At 40.2% G+C, this 12,568-nt stretch overlaps 1 non-coding gene across 1 annotated transcript; it reads left to right on the top strand.

Moving 5' to 3' along the window:
• Positions 1 to 11,230: 11,230 nt before the first annotated feature.
• LOC112787960 (small nucleolar RNA R71) lies at positions 11,231 to 11,338 on the top strand. The gene has a single exon (XR_003195345.1). It is a non-coding gene; the product is annotated as a small nucleolar RNA R71 (small nucleolar RNA).
• Positions 11,339 to 12,568: the final 1,230 nt, after the last annotated feature.

Below are 12,568 nucleotides of genomic sequence, written 5' to 3'. Positions count from 1 at the left end.
CACAGAGCCTTTTCAAAGATCATGTTGCCTATGGTACAAGGTATTATAAACTTTCTAGGATCCTGTTTTTTCTGAGGCAATGTCAGTTGATCCAGATCACTCAGTTCATTAGTGAACAAGGGAGGTTCATCTTCCCAAGTCTCAATACCAAATAATTTGGCATTCAGCTTCATGATTGCACCAAGAAACTTGGCAGTTTGCTCTTCAGTAACATCCTCATTTTCTTCAGAAGAGGAATACTCATCAGAGCTCATGAATGGCATAAGGAGGTTCAATGGAATCTCTATGGTCTCTAGATGAGTCTCAGATTCCTTTGGTTCCTCAGAGGAAAACTCCTTATTGATCATTGGATGTCCCAGGAGGTCTTCCTCACTAGGATTCACGTCCTCAACCTCCCTTACAGGTTCGGCCATGGTGGTTATGTCAATGGCCTTGCACTCTCCTTTTGGATTTTCTTCTGTATTGCTTGGGAGAGTACTAGGAGGGATTTCAGTGATCCTTTTACTCAGCTGGCCCACTTGTGCTTCCAAATTTCTAATAGAAGACCTTGTTTCATTCATGAAACTTATAGTGGCCTTGAACAGATCAGAGACTAAGTTTGGTAAATTAGAGGTATTTTGTCGAGAGTTCTCTGTCTGTTGCTGAGTGGATGATGGAAAAGGTTTACTATTGTTAAACCTATTTCTTCCACCATTATTAAAGCCTTGTTGAGGCTTTTGATCCTTCCATGAGAAATTTGGATGATTTCTCCATGATGGGTTATAGGTGTTTCCATAAGGTTCACCCATACAATTTACCTCTGTTATTGCAGGGTTTTTAGGATCATAAGCTTCTTCTTCAGAAGATGCCTCTTGAGTACTGTTGGATGAAGCTTGCATTCCATTCAGACTCTGAGAAATCATATTGACTTGCTGAGTCAATATTTTGTTCTGAGCCAATATGGCATTCAGAGTATCAATTTCAAGAACTCCCTTCTTCATAGGCGTCCCTGATAAACCCATATTTCATGAGTTCTTTTGTGCTTAATTGGAGTGATTTATACAATCCTTCACCTACTTATTCACATTAATTGCATGGTTTTACTTTCCCTTCCTTATTATGTCATATTGTGAAAAACATGTTTCCTAAGCTTTAAAATTAATTATTTTAATTACCTTTATTTTCATTCGATGCCGTGATTAGTGTGTTGAGTAGTTTCAGATTTTCAAAGGCAGAATGACTTAGAGGATGGAAAAAGAAACATACAAAAATGGAAGGAGAAGGCAAAACGGAGCTTTGAAGGAAACTGGTGTTCACGCGATCGCATGGACGACGGGATCGCGTGCCAGAAGTAAAGAAGCAGCGACGCGGCCGCATGACTGACGCGACCGCGCGCCTTAAGCAGAATGCACATGACGCGGTCGCATGACTGACGCGACCGCGTGGCAAGGAAAAGCTCCAGATGACGCAACCGCGTGATCCACGCAGACGCGTGACAGAGGCCACGTATCAGAATTTACAGAATACGCCCCCAGCAAATTCTGAAGCCCTTTTTGGCCCAGATCCAAGTACAGACAGCATAGACCAGAGGTTATAAAGTGTGGGAATGCATCCATTCAAGGAGAGCTCGCATAATTTTAGTTTTCAATGATTTAGATTTACTTGAGAGGGAGATCTTCTTCTCTCTCTTTTAAGATTTAGGATTTCTTCTTGTTTTAAGAGTGACTCTCAATCTAGGTTTTATATTTCTTTGTTTTAAACTTCCCTTTTACTCTATTTATTTATTTCAGTATCTAAGTTGGCTATTTACCTTTATAATTGGATCTACGAATTCTTTCATGTTACAGACAGATATTTGAATTAATGATATTTGAGGTATTTTCAGTTTATGATTGTTCTCTTTGATTTAAGTTATCATTGCTTCCCATCTAAGGACGTTTTTATTATTTCAGCAATTTTACTTTTTTCCCCTTTTGGTCCTGGTTAAGAATTAAGTAACTCAACAGTTATTAAACTCAACGTAATTGATAATCGTTATCTTGCTAATTGAGCTGAACTTAAATAATCCCAACCTTTTCTTAGGAAATAATTAGGATTCAAAAGTCAATTTAATTAGTCCCTTGACTTTCCTTTGCCCTGGTAAAGGTTGACCAAGTGGAGTTTAGATTCAACTTTCATTATAGTTGAGAGAGATAACTAAGTTGGACCTCTAATTTCCCTTATCTTGCCAAAAGTTGTTTTACAGTTATTATTTATTTTTAATTGCCATTTAATTCACTCGTCATTTAAATTACTTGCTTCTCACCTTCTAAACCCCGATCACAACCTTTATAACCAATAATAAGAACATACCTCCTCGCAGTTCCTTGAGAAGACGACCCGAGGTTTGAATACTCGGTTAACAATTTTTAAGGGGTTTGTTACTTGTGACACCCAAAACGTTTGTATGAAAGGACTTTTGAAGGTTTAGAAACTATACTTGCAACGAGGATTTATCCGCAAATTTCTAGACCACGCAAAAGTCATCTCATCAAAATGGCGCCGTTGCCGAGGAACTGCTAACGTGTGCCTTATTATTGGTTATTGTAAATATTTTTCTTTTGCTTGTTTATTTATTTTTGTTTTTCCTTTTTATATTTAATTGCTACTATGAACTCTCACCCCTCTCGCTTTGAGTTTGGTTCTAATATTGTTAAAGGAAATAGAAGTTACAGCAGGAATGTATATCAAGGTCAGACCAATCAAGGATGGATGGAACCAAGAGGATCTAATCAACCCTTTTGGCAGCAACACCCTCCGAGATATCCTGGACAAAGACCATTCTACCGTGCATACCCAGCTGAAAGACATGGTGGACAACCTTGTAACTACCAACAAGCCCCACCCTGTGCATATGAACCATCCTTTCCACATAACCTCGAACCACCACACTCACAAGCTTTTCTTCACCATTCGCCATCATATGATCCTTCCTTACCCCAATACCAATCCAATCGTTCCCAATCATCACCACTTTCCTTTGTATCATGTCCAAGTCTGGCAAACCGCGAAGTAGAGGATCGCCTAAAAGAAACAGTAATTAAATTTCAAACAACCATTCAACAACTGGAGCAAGCACTAATTTAATGGACCACTAGGCGCTCAAATATACAAGGATCAACCACAGCTCCATGTGGACAGCCCGATGAAGAGCGTAGCATGAAAGAAATACTAGAGACTCCAGTGGACAAGACAGAGAATGAATTCGTACTAGAACAAGTGGAAGAAGCTATCATTGTTCAAGAAGAAGAGTTGGTTGAAGATCTAGGAGATGCTGAACTTCCTTGGGAATCCAGAATTGAGGAAAACTCCGTCCAAAATGCTACAGTTGATGCTAAGGAGGATACCGTACAATCTTCAAGGCAAGTCGTTTACGAAGAATCAGACGGAATAATCCAAGAAGCAAATTTCCTTGATGATGATAGTCACAAGTCTAGTTCTCCTAGTGATGAACTTGCATCCGTAAGTGAATTCTCTGAGATCGAAGAATTTTTCCCAAGTGAATATGAAGATGATGCGGAGGTAGATTTCTCTCAACCTCCAATCTATGACTCAAGTGATGAGGAAGACATAGAAGACTTTGACCAGGATACAGATATAATTGAAGATCTTTGCAAGGAAGTGGAAGAATTCACAGAAGAGCACAAGGAAACGGAACTTGCAGAACCACTAAAAACACCTATCCCAAGGCCATTACCACCTAATACAAGCTTCAAGTGGGAACAATCCTTAACTTATAATTTCACTTATTCACTTGAATATGGTTTGCTTGAAACAGATGGCCAACTTAGAGCTCTCTGCGGCTTTAAGAGTAAGAGGGAATTGGCTCGTACTCAGAGCTGGTGCACCAGGTTCAATAAGGTTCCACGCTTCACCTCGAAGTACACGGATTGGTATCATGCTCAATTGCATGGATCACGGAGAACGTTTGGTCACCACGGTGGGATTCTACTTTTTAACCCGCCCGAATGGAAACTTACAAATCAAAATGGAGGCAGATCTAAAAACACAGCTTGGGATCATGGATTATATTCTGACATTCGTCATCCCGGGAGGCTGAATATCTGTTTGAAGCTGCTCAGAAGCTTTACATGCCTAGTTTGGGACCCCGGAGGCTATTGGCATTCCAAGCACTGGTGAAAATTTTTGGACGAATTTAAACATAAGCCACTATGACAGGATACTCTTCCAATGTCCAACTTAAGGACTTTAACTAAAAGTGCTAGGTGGGAGACAACCCACCATGGTATGGTCGCTTATTTCTCAATCTATTTCTTGTTTATTGTTTTCAATTTACTTTTTTTTATTTTAACATTAACCTGGAATCATGCATAGAATTCATGTTAATCACTGCATCCTGCATTTTTCAGTTAAAAAAAAAGGGGTTGCACGACGCGACCGCATGCCCCATGCGATCGCGTCATATCGCGAAAAAACACCACCCATGCGACCGCGTGACCCACGCGGCCGCGTGATATATATATCGGCGTAAGGATCCAACGAACAGAAAGTTGGGCTGAAATCGTGCGGCTCTTGTGCGTTTCGCACAAATTGGCCCACGTGATCGCATGCCCCATGCGATCGCGTCACTTACCCAATACCAATCCCACGCGACCGCATGAGCGATGCGATCGCGTCGCATGGATTGCATATCACTCCAAAAGAAGACAGAGAATTGTGCTGAAACGGCGCTGGAGTCGTGCGTTTAGCACGAATTCCAGCGACGCGATTGCGCGACCCACACGATCGCGTCACCCCTCTTTCCCCCCTCTCATGCGATCGCGCGACCCACGCGATCGCGTCCCCCCCATTTTCACCCCAACCACGCGACCGCGTGCCCCACGCGGCCGCGTGGATTCAAAAATATAACCCCCCCAGCCCCGCGAACCCTATTAGTCGCGCAGCCCCCCCTTTCACCCCCAACCCTCTTCTCCTTCTCTATTCTTCTTCCCCCAACCACCGCCGGCCAGCCACCACACCACCACCCCGACGCCGCCGCCGCCGTACTACCCCCCTCCCCTTCTCTCTTCTTCCTTCTTCCTCTCTCCTCCCCTCTCCACCACAGCCACCTCCGCGAGCACCACCCAGCCACCGCCGGCCATCCAGCCGCGCCCCCCTCTCCGCCACCCACCCCCTTCAGCCAGCAACAACCACCACCCTCCCTTCCCCTATCCTCTTCCTCTCTCACTAACCCTAATACCTCCCTCCGCCACTGTCCCCTCAGCCGCCACCGCGACGCCGTGCACCACCACCGCACCAGACGCCGCCGCAGCCACCTTCTTCCCTGTTCCACCCCTTCCGTTTACCAGGTTCCGCAACACGCAACCTTTTTTATCCGTTCGTCACTTTTCTGTATTTTTTATTCCATTTATGTTCATGATTAGGATAGCTAGACTTGCATGTTGTAGTGAATTTTTAGGTTGTTAGATAGCTTAGACTGTGGTTAGTGGATCTAGGTCTGTTTACTTGCACTGTTCTTACTTCTGTTTTATCCTATGTGCAAATCTGTTGCTGCTATAATCATGATTCATCTGCTGCTTTCTTGTATGTTGCTGCTGTTTACATTGAATTTTTATATTTATTTTATATCTATGTACATGCAGCTTGATTTTTTAATTCATATGAACTGATATGATTGCTGTTTATTTTCTGGGACAATCCAATTTTAGCCGGAATGCTGCCCAAATTTTCTTTGAAAATTGTTTTCATTCTTGTTTTGGTTTGGCAACTCTGTTTTACTCTGCTTCCCCCAAACCATTTCATGAATGCTAGGACCACATTCTTATCCTCTTTGATTTCCTGGTTCATAAGCTGCATTTGTGATTCACTGATTCCAATTTCTGATTTCTTTATTTCTATTCGAATCAGCATCACCCTGTTTTCTTTATTCGATTATGAGTACTTCTATTCTTACCTGTGACTCCTTGTTATATGGAATTTTTTTCTATGCCACTTACTTTCCTAACTCACTAATTTTAATTTACTAATTTCTTTTTACCATACTAACCCTCTTGATCTCTTTTCTGATCACTTTCACTTCCTCTAACTTTCTCACTATGGCATATTGATTTTTTTCATTCCATTTAACATTAATTCAATCACATTTCAATTACTCATTTTCCTTATTCTATTTCTCCCTTACCGCTTTGAGTATTCTTTATTTAAATTGCCTATTTGCTTTCCTATTTTATCCATTTCCTGGTTTTCTGTTTTTCAGGATGTCTACCTCACAAAGGAAAGGCAAAGGCAAGGCTACTGGCAAGCGCAAGAGAGGAGATTTCTCCCAGTCCATCATTGCTCTAATGCACGATTCCTCATGGTGGGAGAAGAACTTCACACAGCAGGAAAAAGCTGACCAGCTGCTCCCTTCGATTGATCCTATAAAATTTGCAAACCGGTACTGTGAGCTGAGGTACCCGACTTTTGCAAACTCCAGAAATCTATACCTGGAACGTACCTTGAAGATTCCAGAAGCCCTCCAGCAATACACCACTGAGCAAATCAAGCAAAGGGGCTGGTTCTTTCTGGAGAGACCACTGACAGAGGTCAATGCATCTTGGGTCCGGGAATTCTATTGCAACTACTACCTTACTACCCTAGATGCAGTGAACCTGAGGGGAAAGCAAATTCTGGTCACTGAGGAGGCCATAGAGACCATTCTCCGGCTCCCAGCCAAGTCCGATCAGCCAGATGGTTATGCACAGGCTGAGGAGGACATGGGCCAGATGCGGTTTGATTGGGATGCTGTGAAGGCACGGATAGCTCTCGACCCTGCTGTTCCTTGGGAGATGGGTCAGGACACCACTATGCCTAGAGGGATCAAGAGAGTGTACTTGAATGATGAGGCTCGGCTATGGCATCAGATCTTGAGCAACTATGTGATGCCGAGTACTCATGAGACTGAGATCCCGGCTGCCATGATCACCCTCCTCTGGTGTGTGCTGGAGAGTAAGGACTTGTACTTGCCTTGTTTTATCCGGCATTTTATGGCCAGGGTCCACGTCCGAGGCACCCTCCCCTTTCCTTATCTGGTTACACGGCTAGGCCGTCAGGCTGATGTGCCTTGGGAGGATGCCGATGAGCGACCACCAGCAGCGGACTGCAGGAAGATCATCCCTCACAGCAGGAACTTCCTTGCTTTGGGCTACAGACCACCATCTGTCACTGCTACTGATGAGACAGCCCCTCCGTCTGCTGGACCCTCTTCATCGACAGCTGCCCCAGCTGCCCCTGCTGCCACCACTGCACCTCCACCCGCCTCTGAGCTGGTTTATCGCCTCGTGCACCGTCTATTCCGCCAGCTTGATCAGATGGAGCGCCGTAACAGGCGCCGGTATGAGAGATTGGAGCGCCGCAGCAGGCGACGCTATTCCCATCTGAAGCTGATGATCAGACAGGGCGCCGACATCCCCTCTGAGCCCGACACACCATCAGAGCCATCAGAGGAGGAGGAGGATGAGCACGAGGAGGAGCCTCATTCCCAGGCGGAGACTCATCAGCAGGCAGGCATAGAGCACGCTACACCACAGCAGGAGGCCCCACATCAGCTTGAGGCTGCAGATCCGGAGATCCCGATCCAGTCAGTCCCCCCTCTACAGCAGCCAGACTCTCAGCCCACCACCGCCACAGAGACCCCAGCTACCATCCCTACTAGTGATGACACTCCTTCACACCCGGCTTGTTTGAGCATCGGGGACGATGCTTCATTTTAAGTGTGGAGAGGTCGCCATCTCTGGCGTTTATTTTGGTGAACTACTACATACTTTTTCTTTTATTTTGGATATTTTTTTGTATTTTTCTCTTTTTCTTTTACTGTTATTTTCTGAGTACTTATACATCGCTACTTGTGTATTTTACTCTATTTTCTGCATTTTGTATTTTTTTTGTTCATATTTTAGTTATTTAGTTCATTTTAGTTATTTAGTTTAGTTTGCAATTCTAACTTATTAGTGGATCAATTAGTATAGTTTACCCTTTTTACATAAGATAGCTTAGTTATAGCTCAGTTTAAATTGACAAATATAGAAAAGAGTAAGCTAGGAACTTGAACATAATAAGATTTAGATCCATAAAACCTTGTATATATAGCATTACATGATGTAGTTAAACTGACAACATTTCATCAAGGAGAAACATAAAAACTTCAAAGGCTACCCTAAATTACTTTTTAAGAGAATAATGAGAATTTTTAACTAAACCTGCATGACATACATAAGTGATAAATGATTTTTCAGCTAGAGAACACATAGCCAGTGAGTTTTGAGCTTAACTGTATGGTTACATTCAAACCATAATTTTTATTTCTGTGTGTTCCAACCTACTTTCTTATTCTGGTGTTCTTTACTTTGTTTTAGTCTATATGTCCGATTATAGAATTTAGGTACATCTCAAAATAATGATTGAGGCCATCATTTGATCTTAGCTCACTTACCCCAAATTAGCCTACCTTTGACATCACCTTTGTTAGCCCCCTTTGAGCTTTTAAAAAACCCATTTATTCTATTTAGCCAAATTACTAGCCTTAAGCAGAAAAACAAAAGAAAATCCCAAGTGAATCTTTGGTTAGCTTAAGATAGAAAATCTTTAATAGAGTTAAATGTGGGAAACCTTTTGGGAACATGGATGATAGAAACAAAAGGTAGAAAAATTAAAAGAAATAAAATAAATTTGGGAAGCATGTTCATGAGAAAATCAAAGTGCTTTAATTGCCGTGTGTATTCAAAAAAAAAAGTTAGTTTTCAAGCATATAAATAAGGGGATACAAAAAGAACTCCCCAATGCAAAATAAAAAGCAATGCACATGGGATAAAAACAAGAATTGAAACATGAGCATGTGACATCAAAAGCAAGAAAATAGGGAGAATAGGTAAAGAAGCATTGTTTTACTAAGTATGTATGTTAGGTGAGATCTTAGTCTAATTAAGGATTCACTTATTAGCTCACTTAGCCTTATACATATATCTTTACCCTTTGCCTTGACCCCATTACAACCTTAATTAAAGACCTCATGAGTTTTGGTATGACTATGTTCTATAATTGTTGATTGGTTAGACGAAAAATAAAGTTATAGAAAGGAAGAATAAAAAGAAGAATAGAGTGGTTAACCCAATAAACACTGAGTGATTAGAGAGAAAACACAAAATCCAGTGAGGGTTCAAAAGCTCATTAACATTTATCTCTGATTGTCTTGCAAGTTTTTTTTCTCATCTCATTTGCAAAAACATGCTTTATTATTTGAGGGTTAGCTATATATATATATATATATATATATATATATATATATATATATATATATATATATATATATATCTCCTTGAGAATGTGAAATAATTTGACTACATGTAGGCTTTATATATGAGTGGATGAATTAGAATTGCATGACTCATTAGGTAGATGCATTTAGCATAGGTTGCATTTCATAACATTCCATCACTTTAAACCTTAATTATTTACCTTGGATTTAGCATGAGGACATGCTAGGGTTTAAGTGTGGGGAGGTTGATAAACCCATATTTCATGAGTTCTTTTGTGCTTAATTTGAGTGATTTATACAATCCTTCACCTACTTATTCACATTAATTGCATGGTTTTACTTTCCCTTCCTTATTATGTCATATTGTGAAAAACATGTTTCCTAAGCTTTAAAATTAATTATTTTAATTACCTTTATTTCCATTCGATGCCGTGATTAGTGTGTTGAGTAGTTTCAGATTTTCTAAGGCAGAATGACTTAGAGGATGGAAAAAGAAACATACAAAAATGGAAGGAGAAGGCAAAACGGAGCTTTGAAGGAAACTGGTGTTCACGCGATGGCATGGACGACGCGATCGCGTGCCAGAAGCAAAGAAGCAGCGATGCGACCGCATGACTGACGCGACCGCGCGCCTTAAGCAGAACGCACATGACGCGGTCGCATGACTGACGCGACACGCGTGGCAAAGAAAAGCTCCAGATGACGCGACCGCGTGACCCACGCGAACGCGTGACAGAGGCCACGTATCAGAATTTACAGAATACGCCCCCAGCAAATTCTGAAGCCCTTTTTGGCCCAGATCCAAGTACAGACAGCATAGACCAGAGGTTATAAAGTGTGGGAATGCATCCATTCAAGGAGAGCTCGCATAATTTTAGTTTTCAATGATTTAGATTTACTTGAGAGGGAGATCTTCTTCTCTCTCTTTTAGGATTTAGGATTTCTTCTTGTTTTAAGAGTGACTCTCAATCCAGGTTTTATATTTCTTTGTTTTAAACTTCCCTTTTACTCTATTTATTTATTTCAGTATCTAAGTTGGCTATTTACCTTTATAATTGGATCTACGAATTCTTTCATGTTACAGACAGATATTTGAATTAATGATATTTGAGGTATTTTCAGTTTATGATTGTTCTCTTTGATTTAAGTTATCATTGCTTCCCATCTAAGGACGTTTTTATTATTTCAGCAATTTTACTTTTTTTCCCCTTTTGTTCCTGGTTAAGAATTTAGTAACTCAACAGTTATTAAACTCAACGTAATTGATAATCGTTATCTTGCTAATTGAGCTAAACTTAAATAATCCCAACCTTTTCTTAGGAAATAATTAGGATTCAAAAGTCAATTTAATTAGTCCCTTGACTTTCCTTTGCCCTGGTAAAGGTTGACCAAGTGGAGTTTAGATTCAACTTTCATTATAGTTGAGAGAGATAACTAAGTTGGACCTCTAATTTCCCTTATCTTGCCAAAAGTTGTTTTACAGTTATTATTTATTTTTAATTGCCATTTAATTCACTCGTCATTTAAATTACTTGTTTCTCACCTTCTAAACCCCGATCATAACCTTTATAACCAATAATAAGAACATACTTCCTCGCAGTTCCTTGAGAAGACGACCCGAGGTTTGAATACTCGGTTAACAATTTTTAAGGGGTTTGTTACTTGTGACACCTAAAATGTTTGTATGAAAGGACTTTTGAAGGTTTAGAAACTATACTTGCAACAAGGATTTATCCGTAAATTTCTAGACCACGCCAAAGTCATCTCATCAGTCCCATTACTCACAGGATTCCTCTCAGAAGTGTACATGAACTGGTTATTAGCAACCATGTCAATGAGTTCTTGAGCTTCTGCAGGCGTTTTCTTTAGGTGAATGGATCCACCTGCAGAGGTATCCAATGACATCTTAGCCAATTCAGATAGACCATCATAGAATATATCCAGGATGGTCCATTCTGAAAGCATGTCAGAAGGACACTTTTTGGTCAGTTGCTTGTATCTTTCCCAAGCTTCATAGAGGGATTCACCTTCTTTCTGTCTGAAGGTTTGAACATCCACTCTAAGCTTGCTCAGCTTTTGAGGAGGAAAGAACTTGGCTAAGAAAGTTGTGACCAGCTTGTCCCAAGAGTTCAGGCCATCTCTGGGTTGAGAGTCCAACCACACTCTAGCTCTGTCTCTTACAGCAAAAGGGAAAAGCATGAGCCTGTAGACTTCAGGATCTACTCCATTAGTCTTAACAGTATCACATATCTGCAAGAATTCAGTTAAGAACTGAAAAGGATCTTCAGATAGAAGTCCGTGAAACTTGCAGTTCTGCTGCATCAGAGAAACTAATTGAGGTTTCAGCTCAAAGTTGTTTGCTCCAATGGCAGGAATGGAGATGCTTCTTCCATGTAAATTGGAATTAGGTGCAGTAAAGTCACCAAGCATTCTCCTTGCATTATTGTTGCTGGGCTCGGCTGCCATCTCCTTTACTTGTTCGAAATTTTCAATAAGGTTGTCTCTGGATTGTTGTAATTTAGCTTCTCTTAGTTTCCTCTTCAGAGTCCTTTCAGGTTTTGGATCAGCTTCAACAAGAATGCCTTTTTTCTTGTTCCTGCTCATAAGAAAGAGAGGAGAACAAGAAAAGAAGAGGAATCCTCTATGTCATAGTAAAGAGGTTCCTTATTGTTAGTAGAAGAAGAAAAGGAATAGGGGTGGAGAAGAATGAAGAATCCAAACACAAGGGTAAGGATAGGAGCAGTGATGTGAGATGAAGAGAAGTGTTAGTAGATGAATAAATAATTAGAAGGAGATGAGGGAGAAGGATTTTCGAAAATTATTTTTGAAAAAGAGTTAGTGATTTTCGAAAATAGTTTTTGAAAAAGGTTAGTAATTTTTTTCGAAAATTAAAATCAAAAATTAAAATAATTAGTCAATAAAAAAGAAATTTTGAAAAAAAGGGAAGATATTTTCGAAAATTAGAGAGAGAGAGAGTTAGTTAGGTAGTTTTGAAAAAGATAAGAAACAAACAAAAAGTTAGTTAGTTAGTTGAAACAAATTTTGAAAAGATAAGGAGTTAGGAAGTTAGAAAAGATATTTTGAAATCAAAATTTTTTTTTTGAAAAAGATATGATAAGAAAATATTTTTGAAAAGATATGATTGAAATTAGTTTTGAAAAAGGTTTGATTTTTAAAATCACAATTAATGACTTGATTCACAAGAAATCACAAGATATGATTCTAGAACTCAAAGTTTGAATCTTTCTTAATAAGCAAGCAACAAACTTGAAATTTTTGAATCAAAATATTAATTGA

This window comes from Arachis hypogaea, chromosome 20 (genome assembly GCF_003086295.3).
Source record: "Arachis hypogaea cultivar Tifrunner chromosome 20, arahy.Tifrunner.gnm2.J5K5, whole genome shotgun sequence".
Classification (NCBI taxonomy): domain Eukaryota; kingdom Viridiplantae; phylum Streptophyta; class Magnoliopsida; order Fabales; family Fabaceae; genus Arachis; species Arachis hypogaea.
Note: the sequence above shows the minus strand (reverse complement) of the source record. Positions and strands in the feature narration are given on the sequence as shown.